This window comes from Mycteria americana, chromosome 2, assembly GCF_035582795.1.
Source record: "Mycteria americana isolate JAX WOST 10 ecotype Jacksonville Zoo and Gardens chromosome 2, USCA_MyAme_1.0, whole genome shotgun sequence".
Taxonomy (NCBI): domain Eukaryota; kingdom Metazoa; phylum Chordata; class Aves; order Ciconiiformes; family Ciconiidae; genus Mycteria; species Mycteria americana.
In genome coordinates, this window is record NC_134366.1 from 5660752 (window position 1) to 5675668 (window position 14917).

General features: G+C 47.2%; 1 long non-coding RNA gene across 1 annotated transcript; it reads right to left on the minus strand.

The window, feature by feature from the left end:
- Window positions 1–343: 343 nt before the first annotated feature.
- Window positions 344–13596, minus strand: LOC142406553 (uncharacterized). The gene is made up of 3 exons (XR_012774606.1): window positions 13434–13596; window positions 1100–1348; window positions 344–655 (listed from the first exon to the last, which is right to left on the minus strand). It is a non-coding gene; the product is annotated as an uncharacterized LOC142406553 (long non-coding RNA).
- Window positions 13597–14917: the final 1321 nt, after the last annotated feature.

The window sequence follows — 14917 nt, forward strand, 5'->3', positions numbered from 1 at the left end:
TTAGGACGTCATCCAAGTAAATCCAACACTCACATTTAATAAGAGCATTCAGTGTTTGTCAAATGCTTGCTGAAGAACTTTGCAATGTTTTGTAAGTATGATTATCCCCACCTTACAGAGAGGACACAGTGGAAGGCAGACCACAAGTGGAACAGGCGCAGAACTGGGACTAGCGCTGAAATCACGTCTCCCAGCACAGTGCCTTTCCCTGTGATGCATGTAGGAAACAGGAGGACAAGAATGTTTTTAGGTGAATCTTTTTTCTGAGGAAACAACAGCCTTCCCAGGTTACCACCAAGACTTTTGGTTTTTATTATTTTTCAGCTCAGCCAGGCTGGATGAATTCTCCTCCAGCGTAAGCACCAGAGCTGCCTCTGATGCTGTGCTTTCAGATAGCTTTGATCTACAGCACAGCAGTTGCCCAGGGCTTTTTGTTGGAGTAACTGAGCGGAGAGCTCTTCGTTTCCTCTCCCACAAAGAAGTTTTCCCCAGGCTTTGGTGTACACACGTCCAGAGAGCCATCACCACACAGTGGGGACACACACACAAGCTCTGCCCCGTGTTTCTGACATCCGCTTCCACAGCTCCTGTGCTCTTCTTGACTTGCATTGGGGATGTAAAATCCCTGTTGGAAGGACCCTGGGCATGTTTTACACTGTTGAAAGAGGAGGGAACGGTTAATACGATGGTTGCCTGGACAATGTCAGGTGGTTCGCACACCCATACCCCCTCCTTTTCACAAATGACCCATTAAAGGAAATCAGGTTGACCTTCACTTTATTTATCGTCACCATCACTTGCTCTGCCTTGTCAGAGATTAATGGCTGTTCCCAGTATTTGCCCCCCCAGACCTCAGTCAAGAAATACTATAAGGCCCTGCTGTCTTTTTGGAGACATGCAATCACAGAGCTATAGGCAATCGGCCAGATTAATTCCTGATTATAGCACAGAATATATGGCCAGTGATTTCTCAAATCTCACAATCAGCTGTTTTAGGCAGCCATAAAATATAATACTGCTCATATAATGACTGAAATCCATCTAAAACACCAGGAGGATTTAGTCCTTTCTCCTAGGGATGACTCTCCATTCCTCTGACCTTCCTCACAGATCTCTTCTGCATGCTCCTTCGGGTTGAAATCCCCCCCTTGTACCCAGGGGACCTGCATGCAGCATCCAGCATGAAATCTTCCAAGCTCTCCATAAGCATGATAGAAACACTCCCCTGATTTTGAAATCCAGGGTAACTCCGGGTTTTCCTGGCACATTTTTCTGCTGTCTCTTGCTGACTTTGTCACACTTCATGGGCATGCTTAGATGAGGAATTAATTGGTCGGTACAGGATTGCCTAGGAAAAGTCAAGTGAGAAATGCCTGTCATAGAACATCAGGCTGGATTCGGTATTCAAAATCACAGAAGAAGTGCTGTCACAAGACATATTTGCTTGGTAAGCCAAAGAAAAAAAAAGAGATGAGGGTGAACACTTAAGTGGGCTGGTTTATACTGGGCGGCTGCGATGATGGAAGATCCCTGCCAAAGCCCGAAATGTCAATGCTAAGGCTACCTCCGCAACCCGCTCTGTACTGCTGGACCCCTTGCAGTCCTGAAGGAGTTCAATGAAGCCCTAAAATCTCCCTCGGTGCCTTCTCCAGGGGCTGCCTCTAGCAGGTAGACCTGCTCCCAAAGGATTACCTCCCACCCCTTCACCCCCTGCCCCAAGCAGTGCTCCTGACCCAGCAGCTCCACGGCACGGGAGCTGTTACCACCCTGAGCAGCCCATGGTCCTCTTGCAGGAGGCACGGTTTCCCCCAAACCGTGGCCACCCGAAGCCCCTCTCCGTGCACCGGCACCCTGCCTGCTACATATCCACACCGCAGCCATCTGGCAGGGTGGCACGCTGCCTGCTCGCAAGCATTGTGCCAGCGTCCCCTGGCCCCAGTGCCAGACCACTTGCCAGGGGCTTATAGCAGAGGTCCCCTCACCTGGCCACCAGCCCTTCCAGAGGTCTGCACTCCCATGTGAGACCCATACAGGTGGCCAAGAGAGGCTTTCTGAGGTCTCTCCTTCCCTCTCAGTCCCTCTCTCAGCACGAGGGGTGCTCGCACGGAGGAGGAAACATATGTGTGGTTTTGCTAGAGAAGCAGCGTGCCACGTGGCACCTCTTTTGGACATCTCCCTCGCTGGAGACTTTTCTCATCCTTTTATTCCTGTACATGATGGAGAGCTAAACCGCCCTGCAAGCATGGGTTATTTTTAGAAGGCTGCACAGCCAGAGACACCCTTTCACTAGCCAAAGTAAGAGGACACCAAATGGTCCTGACCTTTCTCTCCAAGGCCCCATGTCGGGCCCGTGCATTGAGCAGAGCGGAGGGTGGAAGGAGGGAAGGAAGGAATTTGTGTATATGTGGTTGGCCGACCGCCCTTGCCTGGGGCTTGAGTTTATATAAAGAAGGTGAGGACACCACAGGGGGATGAAGGTTTGTTGGCCATCACAGGGTTCGGAAGCTCAACTGACAAGGTCACGGGCTTGAAAATGCTTTCAGAAACCTTCCCAACAGGTCTCTTGGAAATGCTTCTCCTCATCTCACCCAGGTTCCAACCTGAACACGCACAGTTACTCTACCTAGAGACTCTGTGATTTTTTTTCCTGTGTCCTTATGACACCCCAGTGCTGTGGCAGGAGCACCGATGCAGTTCTGCATGCATTCGAGCCATCATTTAAAAAATATAATACCAAAGAGCAAGGGGTTGATCCCTGCTTGCAGGTAGGAGTCCTGAGAGGCAGATAAAAGGAGTCCCGCATTCTCTCTGCCTTGTGCAGAGCCTCAGTCGCCCTTCTCTTTATTTAAATCAAATCTCATTATGTCGAGGTGCGGTGTTTATTTCCTCACTATATGATGTCACTGCTCCTGCAATTGTACGCTGCTCTGACCAGCTCTGGCTGGAGAACATCTCGGCCGCCGTTTGCAGGGTGGTGTTTAGCAGACAGCCCAGCTCTGCCGCGCTAGCCCACCTCCCTGCCCCTCCTACCCCTCGACGGGTGATTGCACAAGGCTGGGTGCCACAGCCCGGGTGGCAGATTCAGACTTGAGCTATCCAGGTCTGGTCCCTGCTTTTCCAACGGACTTTGGAAACAAATCACTGCCATCCTCTCTCCCTCAGACTCACAGCTGTAAAACGGCACTGTTTCAGTTAAAATGATGCTCCCTGGGCATGGAGCGGGGTCCTGGGGTGCTCGCTGCTATGCAAACATAAGAAAGGGAAACTCTGGCTCCAACAAACTTGCAAGATAACTTTAAGACAGGAGAGAGCACACCAACCCAGATAAACAGGGTAACAAGATACCTGCTGTGCCTTTTCCCCTGGCTGTATAACCTCCTCGCCCATCAATGCGCAGCAGCGAGCACAACGGACTGTAGGCGCAGCAAAGGACTCAAGCGCGTACCACAATTCGGATAATTAATATCAACAGCCTCTCTATCAGCCCCAGCCCTTGCTTGGATGTGAAAGCCACACCAAGGAAGCCTTTAACGTGCCTGGAGCTGCTGCAGACAATGGGGAGGCCGGACCCCCAGGAGGGCAGCAAGAAGGGAGGAGGAGTCGCTGCTCTGCGACCCGTCAGCTCTCCCGAGCATAAGGACGCCTTTGTTCGCTTCTCCTTCAGCCTCCCGTTACCCAGAGGGGGAGAGGCAGGAGACAGCAGAAACCTGGGATTTTCAAACATTTTCTGAGTCAGATGCAGTGGGAGAGGAGGAGGAAAGATTTCCCGCACCCAGCCAGGCTGAAATAAACAGGCTGGAGAGTGTTCAGTACTTGCCTTGGCTGAGGACGGAAATCTCGCCTGATAAACACAAGTGCCAGTGCAAATCCTTAGGGACCTGGGGGTCCGCTTGGTTATCTCCCCTCAAATCCATCATGGACAGCACCTTGCCTAGAGGCAGCACCACCCACGGCCTCGCGTTAGCAGGGGTATCATGATGGGGGCTGGAAGTTTTCCTCCTTGCAGTCAGGAATGTGCAAACCGGTCGGCTTCCCACTGGCCCAGGCACAGCCTGCCCCCGAGCCGCCCCAAGCCGGGGGTCCCCCCTCGTCGTGCCGTCCCTTCCCCAGCTCCTGCCTGTGTCAGGGCTGAAGCAGACGGAAAAGTTTTCCCGCCCCGGGGTCTACTCTGAAACGGAGCCTCCCCAGTCAGTTTATTCAGAAGTTCGTCAATTTGGGGATTTTTTTTTCCCCCCAGTTATTTTGGATAGAAGTTTTAAATTACACCAACTGTCTCCCCACGTCCTCCTTTTCCTCCTGTGCAATCATTCCATGGGACTGGAATTACCTAAATGTTGAGATTTCATCCGAAGGTAAAAATGCTATTAATTATCTCCAATTGATTTTATTAGGTATAAAAGAGCAACTGAAAGCTAAACAGACATATGGGCAAGTATGTTCAAAGTAGCTGCTATCATTTAATGGATGAAATGATAAGGAGTTTTAGCATGAGGCTGAATTTAAGGTGATGCTGGCAGAGGGCTCCAGGGCTCTTTTTCCAGGTCAGGAGGAAAAGCTGAGGACAACTGTGCTGACTTTGGCTAAACTCAGTGAAATATTGCAATGGCTGTTCTTAACTTGCAGTCAGCTCAAAGGCAGCAAAAGCAGCTCCAAACCTGAAGAAAAGGATCGCGTGCCTGAAATCTTGCCTGATTTTTTCCAACTGTATCATCTAGTCTAATAAAAGACAATAACTCCTCCTCCCAACCTTGCCTTGCTCATAGCCTGAAAACACCAGAGCTTCAACAATGCTACTATAACAAAGGGAATGAGTCATTCATCAAAGAAAGCATTTGTGCTCGAGACCTTCAGAAAAAAATTCTGCATATTCATTTATTCTTGTATTTAGCTAAAAAGATCTGTTTTACCTGTACGAAACGATATTAAAAAAAAAAACCAAAACAACCAAAAAACAAAAAACAACAACCAAAAAGTGTGGCTTCTTGAAATTCAAAATCTGGATACAAAAGGCTGAGAGATAGATCTGGGCATGAATAACATAATTTTTCAGCCATAAACAGAACAGTGGGAACAAAGGACTTGCTGAAGGCTTACAGCTAGAGCAAGCTCTGGGGAAATCAATTCATCAGCTAGATGGATGTAAGGACACCCAAACGTCAGGAAATGGCACCCAAAAACTGACAGTATCCAGATTTCCTGAGCACGACGGGAAATGAGGAAGCTGCTGCAATTTCATACCACAAATACTGATCGCCTGCATACGAAAAAAGAAAGCCACATGGCTTGAGACATTTTCTTGAGTGACAGAGATGTGGTGACCACAAGGTGGGCATGTTGTCAGCTGCAGAAGTTTAACAACACGCCAAAACTCCTTTTAAAAATGGATTAATACATATGGCCTCTAGTCTACAAGGCAAGCAGATGCTCTGGCTTCAAAGACATTTCCCTGGGTCTTCATAAAGCTTTTTTTTTAAGTGGGTTCCGTGCTGGTTTGTATCTCTAAACACTGGGGTATGCTCCCAGGACCAGCATAGCCTGGAATTGCAGCCCTGCAGAAAGTCAGTCCTCTGAGCTGAGGCTGCTGCTGTCTGAACAAGGTGTCTTTGACCCAGCACCTGAAGAAGTAGTGGGTTTTGGTAGCTTCAGTGAATCTTAATTGCACCCATCCAAAAGTAGTGACCTCAGCTCTGCTAACCATAAAACACTGCTCACTTCTTGGGCTTAATGGTGTGTGGCCTGCCAAGGAATCTTTTTTCTCCCTTTCAGAGACAATCTGTGGGAATTTATTGGCTTTTTAAAGCTGTCTGATCTTTCAGTGAAGGAAACTAATGGAATATCAATGACACCAGGTATTTGTCACAAGTATCATTTATGCAGGAAATATGGGTCTGGCTCAGGAAAGCTCTCCTGCACATGGTTAACCGATTCCACGCACAGGTCCAGGCGGCAGCTTGAATCAAACCCATGCTTCTCTGCGGCTGCAGGCTTATCAGTCACTACCAAACACAGAAAAGCAAAAAGCATTCCTAATTCAGTTAACTAATTCAATTTAAAACCCCGATGAGGACAAGGCAGCTTGAATTTTCATGGGAGGTTGAATTTAGGACAACACCTTTGCAGCTGGAAAGAAGAATCTTTGGTTGATTTTAAGCACCTTTTAAAAAAAACAGGTCAAAAAAATAATTTTAAAAAGATGAAAACATTCATTTTCCTATTTTTTATTGGCATCTCCATTTTTTTCAACTCTAACTTTTCACTGAGCTACACCCTATTTGGTGAAAGGTCTGCTCTTTCTTCATCTCTTTTTCTGACAAGTTAAGAGTTATCTAAAAGAAAATGCTATCTAAGAAGTGCTGTGATAGATGCAAGTCCTTCAGTTTTTAACAGAATAAAGCTTTATAGACATGCTACATGCTTATGGGGTCATCTACCCCATGTGGAGGACTCAAGCCTGCTTTGCAGAGGTCTCACTCTACAGGGCATCATCAGGGCTGTGATCAGGTCCCCAATGCTGAGATGTGCAAACATCCAACACTCAAACCCTGGCTTTGGGACACAGATCCGCTTTCAGGTTTTCTCACCAGCGTTAAATGCAGCTTGGGTTCGCAAGAGCCTGCTGAGGACCATGCCCAGCAGTGAGCCTTCCTGCAACATGGTGGAAAAAAATGCTCTTAAAAACATGAAATGTGCCAGAAAGAAATAAGCAACATGGCTCATTCCTCAAATTTTTTGGAACAGTGTTTGAATAACCGAGGGGATGGAGGCAAAGGAAAAAAAGGCCACTTTTGTGCTCAAAGACTGCAGAAATGTTTAAGTACCTGAAGCGTCGTGTTAAATTAGTGCAAAACATGATGATCTGCTGCAGGGTTTGGATTTCAGCTACTGCAAACCTCGGGGGAGAGGTGAAAGGGAAAGCGCAGGTCCTTATTTGGACCTGAGTCTGAAAACAGTGAATAAATTAAGCCTGGGATCCTGTAACCCCAGGAGAGTGTCAGGAGAAGCCTCCATGCGAAGGCAGCGGGAATTTCCTGCAGAGCTTTGACAGCACAATTAGCAGCGGGGCTTGATCGGGCAGGGAAGGAGAGCAGGAGCGAAAGTAGCCGGGGGGGATTATTTGTTGGCTCACGTGCCACTGAGCTGCAAAAGCCTCTGGCGTTTATATTTGCTTAGATCTCACTTAAACCATGATGCCCTGTCCCCCGAATTCAACCCTGGTTTGGTGCACGGCTGCCGGCACTTGCATCCATCCAGCAGCCCACGAGGGAACCGCTCCTGTCTTCTCGGTGAGCTCCTAGCACTTGTCTGCTTTCATGGGGAAACGGGGCTGCGATGGGAGCAGGGATAGCCCAACATCACTGAACCTTTTAAATCTTCTGTTCCTTCAAAGGTACCCAGAAATGAGCCAGAGACCCAAATTATGGTGGAAAGAGGGTTCAAAATGTTATTTTTTTCTGGGGTCAAATGCTGTGACTGCGTGTGCTGTGGGTTTTATGGACTGATCCTTAAATCAGAGCATGGCAGTGCTGCAGGTTCACAGCTGAGCTGTCTCTAGGTATATCTACATTAAATGCTGGCCATTCCTGAAACGGAGAGCAAGACAGAGAGGGAGGGAGAGAGCAAGCAGGAGGGAGACGTGCTACAGATACTTGCACACTAGAACATCACATGAACATGTTTAGTATTTTTCCAGTATTATCAGGGGAAGATATCATCCAAGAAGCTTAATTATATCTTAGGTTCCCCTTTTTTAACGGAGCTTTTTAAGCAGTTGTTTTGTTTCATTCTTCTCCTTTTTCTATTTTCGAATTACAGCGTTTGCAGAAACAGGAGGAGGATGACAGTTAAGACTAGAGAAAAGCCATGGGTGCTTGAAAGGGAGAGAGAGGGAGGAAGATGCTGCTGTTCCTCACCATTTTGGCAGAAACCAGCATGGTTCCAGCCATGCTGCTCAGGTTTGCCTTGCACCAAGTGTCTTTCACCACTCTCCAGTCCCTCTAGTCCAAGCTAAAGCTCCAAGACCCATGATGCAGTTATAGGCACCAAGTTCAGGCAACTGAGTTCCTCCCGTAGACGGAGGCTTAGGCACCTGGCTCACATGAAGACATCTACACAAAAGCAGCTAAATTTAGGCCTTATTCTGCAAGCTGACTCCCACCCATGGTAACTTGCAAAGGGATTCTTGCTCGATGATCTGTCAAAGGACAAGACCTTGGGAAGAGAGAACCTCTCTGGGTTCCCACCATCCCAACATGTCTGGAGCTCCAATTTCCCTGGGAACATCCACAAGGAGTTGGTTAAAGCGACTCAGACAAGTTGGGTATTTTGCAAACGTCCATCCTGACAGGCGAGACATTCACCCGCGGTCACCATCGGTCAGCCAGGCACAGGGGACTGCTCTCCCTTTTCCCTATCGTTGCTCCTAATCATTTTGTGCTGCTCCACTGGCTCAGTGCCACAGCTGGAAGGCAGCAGCCCTTCCAGCTGATGCCAGGGGAGCTGGGAACACAGCACGTTTCCACAAATTAAAGTGCCCAAAGGCACCTAACATTGGACCCTCTCTCCTTCTAGGCTGTCACCACAGTAACAGGGGACTTCCCAAAAATAATCAACAATACAATTACGAGCCACTCACTTGTCATCTTGTAATTAGCAGCTACTCAACATTTTGGCTGAAAAATGGTACCAGCAGGCATTGATAGTGGATGCTTCAGAGCCGAGTTTTACACGATGCACCTTGTCATTGGTCACCTGTGGGCATCTGTGGTGGGTGGAGGACAGATTCCTTCCCGATGCCAGGATGCCTTCTGTCCTGAAGCATGAGATCTGATTAGAGCAGAGAACCATGAAAGCTATTATGGGTCACAAAGTCATTGAGGTATAAAAACCTCTATTTACTGTTTGAGATCCCAGCTTTAGTCATTGCCTCCTGTGGCACAGACAGACACCCTCCAAGGAGGAATTTCTCACTTTTTATTCTCAAGGCATGGAGGGGGTGATGTTTTCAGCAATGTTTTTATTCCTCATTCCACTGACGGGCTCTGACAGTGCTAACCTCTTCAGTGAGGATGTGCACTCATCTACCAATCTTAAAGGGATGTCATTGACCGAAATTAGCTTTGCACTTTAGGATTTGTCAAATTGCAATTTTACTAAATGCTTTACTGGTTGCAAAGTGACAGTCCCGACGAAGATAGTGCCATGACCCATTGGCTTCAAAGCAGTGTGAGCAGACCTCTTGGTCCCTTCATCTCCTCAGGATTTGCATCTACTGAGATATATATCACAATAATTTTGATTTTGTTTTTTTAACAGGATACTTTTTTATGTTTTCTGAGAATTTCAGAGCTGTGCCTGGATCATGTTTTCAAAATTTATTCCATATTTACAAGGCTTGGAAGCCCTTTTTTATGCCTGCACTGATTTACTTCACTGAGCATCAGAAGCAGCACTGAGTTTGCGGGTGGGGAACACAAGGACCAGGTATTTCAGGTCTCACAATAAAATCAGGTGAGACGGCAGCACAAATAAGCTGCAGGGCTGCAGCAAGGACAGGGAGAAAGGACTTCCCATGCCACTCTATAGAGGGGAAAGAGCCCAATGAGTGCAGTGGTTTGGGGCCCAGACCTAGCTGGAGTGAGAGCTGAAAGGGTAAGAAGCCAGTTGGTCCAGAAAAGATTTAGTAGCATCAGATCTCCTGGTCCCTCCTGTACAGACACCTTATGCCATCACGCAAGATGGTGCTCAGAGCTCGGAGGAGCCAACAGAAAAAATCCCACTGATCTTAGCTCATAAGGTGTCTAGTCCTATTCATAAATCTATGTGTCGGCGTTAGGCACTGTAAATTGCTAGAAAATACCAGCCTGGATGCCCAGCAAAGAGACGCCGTTTGCTTGTAGGATGACAGCCATTCTCAAAGCGGCACCACTGGGATATGACACCACTGAAGCACACCTGGCTGATGAGTATTTGTGATGAATTAAACTCCCACTGCCCTCCTGTTTTCTCTACAAATGTCCCATTAGGATCTAAGCAACAGTCAGAGTCGAGAACGCAAAGACAATTATGCAGTGGAATTTAAACAAACCATTAATTATCAAGATACTCTGGCAGATGATGGCTCCAACAATGCTTATTACAAGAACCTTCATCAAGTTATCTGCTTTTTCATGTAAGCAGAGGTAACGATCTTAACTGAGACAAGAAAAATAATTAAAAAACATATAACAAGATGTTTTATTAATGACACGCACGTCTCCACCGCTCTAAGAAAATCGGGCAATCTGTTCGTACACCACAGCTCTCCATCAAGGGTTTATATTTACCATCACTTTAATAATGACTTGTGAAAGTGCTATCTCATTCCCTTGGGTTGGCTTGAAGGAGGAGGGGACAAAGGAAGCATTTATTCATTAATGGCACCCATTGAGGAGCAGTTCTGCGGCACAAAGTGGGGTAAAAGAGGAATAGAAAAAAGCATTGCAAAGAAGATTCCTGCTTAGCTCATAGGCCCGTTTTTAAAGAAGGGCCTCAGCAATGCAATAAGAAAATGCAAATTACTTGAAAAAAAAAAAATCTCTAGGAAAAATATTTCCTCCTCCAAAAAAACCCACCTTGGTTTCTCTTTACAAATCTAGGTCTGTTCTCAGTTGAGGTGGTGTCAAAGGTCTTCAGTGGGAGCAGGAGCAGACCCGTCAGGGAATTTGCAAGGTTCGGTGAACCTGAGTTCAGTGATGGGACCACAGAGCGTAGCCCCGGGACATGAAACTTATTTTCATTGCCCTTCATAGAAAGCATGAGGTTGACATATCTGAAAATTGAGGTCCTCTCTTGATCTCTGACCAACCCTCAACAAGACAAGCTTTTCTAGACTCCTCTGTCAGCTCGCCTCGGTTTTGCCTCTGAGGACTGCACACAGAGGCATCCGCTCCTCCTGTCCTCAGGCTGGCACTGACAGTGGAGCCACCAAGGAGGTGACTCATCAAGGTGCTGAGCACCTTTGCTGTTCCCACTGAACTCTAGTTTTCTTAATCACCACAGACTAAAGCGTGTCTAATTAAGGACAAGTGTTAGATCTGATGGGGACCCAGTTCTTGTTCTGTTCACACACTATCTGGCTGGGCAAGTCCAACGTCCCTCACCTAGTTTCAGGCTTTCAAACTGAAATGTTTTCTTCCTTTTCCAACAGAAGTTCAAAGCGTACATTTCACCTAGAAGACAAGGGTATAGAAGAACCCAGTTTTCAGACCCCAAAAAATATTTTAGGAGAAACTTCCTCTCTGTCCCAGATATTTACATGAATGTTCTGGGTCCCAGCAGGGATTCAATAACTGTGCTTATGAGTGGGCTGAAGAAGCAACAAAATATTGTGATGAGTAATACAGAAGGAAGCTCACTTGCCACAGGCTCATTGCCCAGCATGACCGTAGAGACCAGGAGGGCCCAGGACCCTTCCTGTAAGGACTGCTTTGCTCTGCTAATCTGACCTTTACTGAAGACATAGCCTCAACCTATGTGGCACTGAAGTCAGTCCCTGTTCCACATATTGCTGCACAGCCTCGAGTGAGTCACTTAACCTCCCTCAGACGCACGTTGTACGGCCAGGGAGGCATGGATACTCCTTTTCTGCCATGGCTTGGCTGATGGGATTGTAAGGTCTCTATGGTGGCATCCGTCTACTACTAGGTGTGGACACATTTCTGACATTGGAATAAATAATAATAGCAATATTTGGCTTCTCTAAGGCACTTATGACAAGCAGATCTTGAAGTGCTTTCTAAAAGGTGTAAAATTTCATTATTCTTGATCGGTAAATGGGGCCTTAACCATGGCAGGAGTGTCTAGAGACTACCACAGTGCCTTTCATCCACTGTTGTCTTTGAAATAGAGTGAGCAACTGAATTGCCTCATAGGATCATCCAGGGCTGAGAGCCAGCGGTGGTTCATGACTCTCATTCATCAGAGCACTTTCACAGACACGTCTCCCTGACGTCCAGGAGAGCCATGCGCCTGCTTAGTTTACAAACAAGCTTCAGAAGGCATCTGCTGGCCTGGCACACTGGAGAAGCTCAAGTTTTGTTTCCCAAAATGATGAAGCACTTGTTTAGCACTCGTTTGGTTGGATGGTGTTGTGAAGTTATTTAACGCTGTCAAAGTTTCACTATGAGAAAGGACAAAATAGTTGAGGTCTAGTATGATTGGGGCTTTTTTTGGTATTTAAACATAAATAATTCCAACAGAAGAAGCACTTGCCTAACGCTGATATGAATCAGGGCACGCACAGGACTGTGCAGCACAGTGAGCATCGCAGCCGCCCACCCTGACACCGTCATCATGTGGCCAACACAGCCTTGAAGACCTGCAAAGGGTCTCCCATAATAGGTCACAACACAGATGTGCCAAGGGCTTCCCAAGGGTCTCGCAGCTCCCTTCCAGCACGGGTTGGGTGTGTAGGATGCAGAGCAACCAGCAGTGTCAAGTTTCTAGTTAGAGGAAAAGAGACTGCTGCAAGGTCAGGCTGGGAAAGCAGGGCGCTGCAAGCACCATCTGTGTTGCAAATGCAGCAATGCTGAGGGAGCAAGAAGTGGTCTCTCAGCCAGGAAGAATACGAGCCCAAGGCCAAAAGCAGGGATATCTGCTCAAGAATAAGCAAGAAATCTCTCCTCCAGCAGACCCTGTGGGCTCACAGACCCTAGGTGATTGCTGGTGATTCGGACAATGCAGACGCCCGGTCCCAGCAGTGCCTTGAGCCGTACGCAGGGAGCCATGCACGGAGGTGGCCGCCGTGGCAGCAGGGACATTCGGACCTCCCCAAGGCCCACCAGCCCATGCATGCTACGGTGAGGCCCCAGCTCTGCGGGCACCTCATTGGGATGCCAGGTGACGCCGAAACCGCATCCTTTCAAAGCAGAGAAGGAAACAGCAGGGAGTACACGTCTGCATGTGACCTGGGTGACACAAGCCTGCAGGCACAAATTACATACTTTACAAGTGACATTTGCTGTCATGAGGGGAGGTTGAAGTGAGGCTGTTTAAAATTCAGCTAAACTCTGCCTGGAAAGAGGACAGCATGTGGTCTTCTTTTCTTTTTCACTCCCCAGGGTAACACGGTGATGCTTCTAGCAAGGAAATCCTTCTCCTGCTCCCAGATTTGGCAGTGGGTTTTGCCCCAGGGATGGGATTCACATGTTGCATGTGGAGCTCTGGCTGCTTTGCAAGCTCCAGGCCAGAATCCCTGTCAGTAAGCACCATGGGAATTGATTTATGCCATCAGAGGGTCTGAGTTAGACCAGCTAGAGTTAGACAGCTCAGGAGATACTCAGTAGATTTGTCCTACCAGCTCCACTGTGCAGATGGAGAAACCGAGGCACAGTGACCCCATGTGCCTTTCCAGGGCATGCAGTCATAACAAGAGGTCATAACACAGATCTGCTCACCTTGTTCACGTCATGTGGAACGGTGTCCGCCTTGTCTTTTACACTACCTGCAGTCAGAGTGACGAACGAAATGGGAGGCACAGAGGCTCCACCTGGGATCAGAGGCACTGGGTGACAGTGAGTAGGGGGTGCCTTAGCACTCTTTTCTGGGTTGTTGTTCAAGTTTTTCTCTTGCTTGATGTGCAATACCCAGCATCAAGGGACTTCTGTCTCACTCAGCCTCGAATCCTACTGACTTCAGGTACTCTATATGCCTATCTTCTTAGCATCTCTCCCATGGGATATGAGGCCAAGATCATGACCAGTGAAGTTAGTCGTGGTGTCGGGACCAATTCTGAAGGAAATTAGACCACCTGCTAGTCACACAATTACATTGAGCCTTCCCTCCTCTGAAATTTTCCCATTGCCTCCTCTAAGCTGTTGTGCAGTTTCAAAGGGGGAGACAAAGAAGACCCAAAATCCTGTTCCAAAATCTGGGATAAAAGAAGGTATTCTGAAAAAAATTTTCAGAACGCTTCAAGAAAGGCATCTGTTCTGGGTTATGCTGAAGCAGTTGTCAAAATTCAGAGTTGCTTCCACCAGGAGAAATTATTGTAGGATCAAGATCTCCACAGTGCAATCCTGTTCATTGAGAAAGTCCTTTTTTTCTCTAGAAATGGTGGAAAAGAACTGAAAGCTGTTTCTGAGTCCACAGCTCCAATCCATTTTCCAGGTAACTCAAGACATGAAAGTCAAATGTATTATTGCTCTCCTTCTCTCCATTTTCTCAGCAAATGCTAACAGCGTTCCTGTGACTACATCCATCGGATATCCTCTCTCCAGTTTTCTGTTTTTTCTGACTCTCTTTGGACACACACACTCTCCCATTCATATGTGGCTTGCACATAGCTTTGCTTGGATTTGTCGTAGATGGCTGTATCGCGATGATGTTGTTAAGTCAGTTATCTTGTAACACAGAATTACTTAATAATTTGCTCCATTTGTCATCATTGACGGAAACAATGTGTTCAACCATGTGTTATCTCAGTTCTTAAGAATTTTAAGCAATCTTGCAAGGCCTTGAGCAGCTCCAGCTCTTTATTTTATCAATGGGATGATCAGGATATATGACTCACTGCAGTGCTGAAGGATCCTTCAATCTGCTGAAGAGAAGCAGGACATAACCTGAAGCCAGAAGTTCAAACCAGGCAAATTCAGGTGAGACAATTACCAGTCACAGGGAAAATCTATCAAAGGAACTGGTGGACTGCCTATCTACTGAAGATGCAATTCTTCTGATTACATAACTGTATCTACAGGGAAAAGTCAACGCTGACTACTATCTTGCTATGCACCTTTTAGACCCTGTAGCGGTCTAGTCTATGTGGTCAGGAGAACCAAAGGGTTATTCTTGTCTTCCTAGAGAAGACATCTAAAATTGGGCAGATGAATCATGCCCTTGGAGTGCACATTTCCTACCACCTATGGTAAAGGGAGCCAGGAGT